Genomic DNA, 3,910 nt, shown 5'->3' with positions numbered 1-3,910 from the left:
CCACGGTGCGCAACGCCGGTGCGAACCCGGGAGCGCCCCGATGTGTGCTCCAAGGTGCGGCGTGCACGAAGTCGGACCCCGGTTTGCCCCGGGTGCGCACCTCGCGTGCACCTTGGTGCGCACACCTTGGCTGGGTTGCGCGGCCTGGTGGGCACCATGGTGCGCACCAAGGAGCGCTCCGAAGTGTGCTCCAAGGTGCGGCGTGCACGAAGTCGGAGCCCGGTTTGCCCCGGGTACGCACCTCGCGTGCACCTTCGCCGGGGTGGGCACCTCGGCTGGGTTGCGCGCCCTGGTGCGCACCAAGGAGCGCTCCGAAGTGTGCTCCAAGGTGCGGCGTGCACGAAGTCGGAGCCCGGTTTGCCCCGGGTGCGCACCTTCGCCGCGGTGCGCACCATGGCGTGCACGAAGTCGGAGCCCGGTTTGCCCCGGGTGCGCACCTCGCGTGCACCTTCGGCGGGGTTGCGCGCCCTGGTGGGCACCATGGTGCGCACCAAGGAGCGCTCCGAAGTGTGCTCCAAGGTGCGGCGTGCACGAAGTCGGAGCCCGGTTTGCCCCGGGTGCGCACCTCGCGTGCACCTTCGGCGGGGTTGCGCGCCCTGGTGGGCACCATGGTGCGCACCAAGGAGCGCTCCGAAGTGTGCTCCAAGGTGCGGCGTGCACGAAGTCGGAGCCCGGTTTGCCCCGGGTGCGCACCTCGCGTGCACCTTCGCCGCGGTGGGCACCATGGCGTGCACGAAGTCGGAGCCCGGTTTGCCCCGGGTGCGCACCTCGCGTGCACCTTCGCCGGGGTGGGCACCTCGGCTGGGTTGCGCGCCCTGGTGCGCACCAAGGAGCGCTCCGAAGTGTGCTCCAAGGTGCGGCGTGCACGAAGTCGGAGCCCGGTTTGCCCCGGGTGCGCACCTCGCGTGCACCTTCGCCAGGGTGGGCACCTCGGTGCGCACACCTTCTCAATGTTTTCTTGCCTTTTCTGGAAATTGGTGAAGGCAGCGCATCAAAGGTGCGCACCTCGGTGTGCTCCGAGGTGCGAACCCGAGAGCGCTCCGAGGTGCCCACGAAGTCGAAAGTCGGGTTAATTGCATTGTTTTCCCCGGGTGCGCTCCGAGGTGCGCAACATCGGCGCGCACCAAGGAGGGCTCCGAAGTGTGCTCCAAGGTGCGCACGATGGCGTGCACCTCTGGTGCGCACGATTCGGAGCTCGGTTTGACCGGGGTGCGCACACCTTGGCTGGGTTGCGCACCTTTTGTGCGCTCCAAGGTGCGCACGAAGTCGGAGCTCGGTTTGCCCCGGGTGCGCACCTTCGCCAGGGTGCGCACCTTGATGCGCACGCCTTGGCTGGGCTGCGCACCTTGGTGGGCGCCATGGTGCGCACCTTTCGTGCGCTCCAAGGTGCGCACGAAGTCGGAGCTCGGTTTGCCCCGGGTGCGCACCTTGGTGGGCGCCATGGTGCACTCCGAGGTGCCCAAGATTGGTGCGCACCAAGGAGCGCTCCGAAGTGCGCTCCAAGGTGCGCGCGAAGTCGAAAGTTGGGTTAATTGTCCGGTTTGCCTCGGGTGCGCACCTTGCGTGCACCTTCGCCAGGGTGGGCGCCTTGGTGCGCACACCTTGGCTGGGCTGCGCACACCTTGGCACCCGCGTTTCCTTCATTTTAAATTTTTTTTTTTTACAATCTCTCAAGTGGGAAATTCTATAATCTCAACTTTTTTTGCCTTTTCAGGAAACTTTTGAATGGAGCGCATCATTGGTGCGCTCCGAAGTGTGCTCCAAAGCTCTCTCCAGCTGCGTGCACCTGCCCCGGCCGCGCACCCGGCCCCGCCCAGCTTCGCTCACCTGTCCCGGGCGTCTGGTGCGGAACCTTAGAGTAAGAAACATCACCGTGCACCTTGGCCAACGTGCGCGACTCGACCGAGCGCGCACTGGCCGAGGTGCACACCGATTTCACCTGGGTGCGCGCGCAGCACCTCGGGCGCATCGGGGTGCGCGCACAACGCCCGGGTTGCACCGTGGCCTGTGTGCTCGGGGCGCCTCGGGTGCGCGCTCGGTGTCGCCCCCGCGCGCGCGGTAGTGCGGGCAGCGCACCCCGGCCCGGCCCGGCCCCGACGAGAACGCAAACGGGCAAAAGGTTTATTCAAATAGCATTGCGACGCCCGGCGAAAAACTAAAAAAGGGTGCAACACCGGGACTTCCCGGGAGGTCACCCATCCCAGTACTACTCCGGCCCAAGCGCGCTTAACTGCGGAGTTCTGATGGGATCCGGTGCACTAACGCTGGTATGATCGCACCCGTTATGAGCTTGTCGCAGTGTGTACTTAGCAAACCGCGACCCACGTGCGAATCCACCCCGGCCACCCACCCCCGTCGAGGTGCACACCCTCCCTCGCGAAGTGCGCCCCGTTCGCCAAGTGTGAGCCCTGCCCGGGTGCGCGCACCTTGCTAGGGCGTCGGGTGTGCACCCGGCCCGGCCTACGTGCGTGCACCTGGAGGGGGCGTCGTGTGCGTGCAGTGTCCCGTCTGCAACGCGGTGCCCACACACCACCTCGGGCGCAACGACCTGCGCTCACATGTGGGCCGAGTGCACCTTGGTGCATGTTCGGGGCGCCTCGGGTGCACGCTCGATCTTGCCCTGGTGCACCAAGGCGCTCGGTTTGCCCCGGGTGCGCACTTGGTGCAAGGTGGGCACCCAAAATAGGGATCAAGCACCAAAACACAAGTTTCGGGATGCAAAATGGGACCCAAGGACCACAAATGCGTTCCAAGACCCATGATGGGTCCACGAGAACAAAAATGTGTTCCGAGACTTAATAAACAAATATTGGGTTTTAGGAGAAGAAACATGCTCTGATGCCCAAAACGAGAATCGACCCCGAAAAGGCCACAGGCCAAAAGTGGGATGCGAGACAAAAAAAAATGGGACCCGAGGACCAAAATTGGGTTCCCAGGTCGAAGACAGGGCAACCGGACAAGAAACGACCTCTAAGGCTCGAAATGAGTCCCGACGACTAAAACTTGACAAGAAGCACCCATCAGGCACCCAACTCGACACCCATGGGATGCCGACCCACCCGGGCTTCCACCTAGCACACCTTGGCACCCACCCACCCTCGCACCCAACCTCGCACCCAACTTAGCACCTTTGAACCCACATTGGCACTCACCCTGACCCTGGCACCTTGGAACCCACATTGGCACTCACCTTGACCCTGGCACCCACCTTTGCACTCACCTTGGGACCCACCCTGGCTCCCACCTCGGCACCCACCCAGACACCCACCTTGGTTCCTTGGCACCCACCTTGGATCCTTGGCACCCACCCCGACACCCACCTTGGCACGCAACTTGGCTACTTGCCACCCACCTTGGCTCCTTGACGCCCACCCCGACAACCACCCCGTGACCTACCCTGGCTAGGGTTGGTGCACACCCACCCTGGTGCCCACCTTGGCACCCACCCTATGACCCACCTTGGCACGCACCTTAGTACCCACCCCGTTACCCACCCTAGGACCCACCCCGTGACCCACCTTGGCCAGGGTGGGTGCACCCACCCTGGTGCCCACCTTGGCACCCACCCATCCTAGCACCCAGCCTGTGACCGGGCTTGGAACCCAACCTTGCACCCGCACCCGTCTTGGCCAGTGTGGGTGCGCACCCATCCTGGCACCCACGTTGTGACACACCCTTTAACCCACGCACCCTAGCACCCACGTTGGCACCCACCTTGGAACCCAACCTAGCAACTTGGCACCCACCCCGTGACCCACCTTGGCATCCACCATAGCAGTCGCCGACTTGGCACCCACCTCGGCACCCACCTTGACACTTGTGGACCCACCTTGCCACTCACCCTAGCATCGACCCATCCTAGCACCCACCCTGGCACCTTTGCACCCTAGCACTCACCCATCCTAGCACC

General features: G+C 64.2%; 1 non-coding gene across 1 annotated transcript; it reads right to left on the bottom strand.

Moving 5' to 3' along the window:
• Positions 1-2,162: 2,162 nt before the first annotated feature.
• Positions 2,163-2,281, bottom strand: LOC131866503 (5S ribosomal RNA). The gene has a single exon (XR_009365109.1). It is a non-coding gene; the product is annotated as a 5S ribosomal RNA (ribosomal RNA).
• Positions 2,282-3,910: the final 1,629 nt, after the last annotated feature.

This window comes from Cryptomeria japonica, unplaced genomic scaffold (assembly GCF_030272615.1).
Source record: "Cryptomeria japonica unplaced genomic scaffold, Sugi_1.0 HiC_scaffold_148, whole genome shotgun sequence".
NCBI classification, from domain to species: domain Eukaryota; kingdom Viridiplantae; phylum Streptophyta; class Pinopsida; order Cupressales; family Cupressaceae; genus Cryptomeria; species Cryptomeria japonica.
This window is presented reverse-complemented; position numbering and strand designations above follow the sequence as displayed.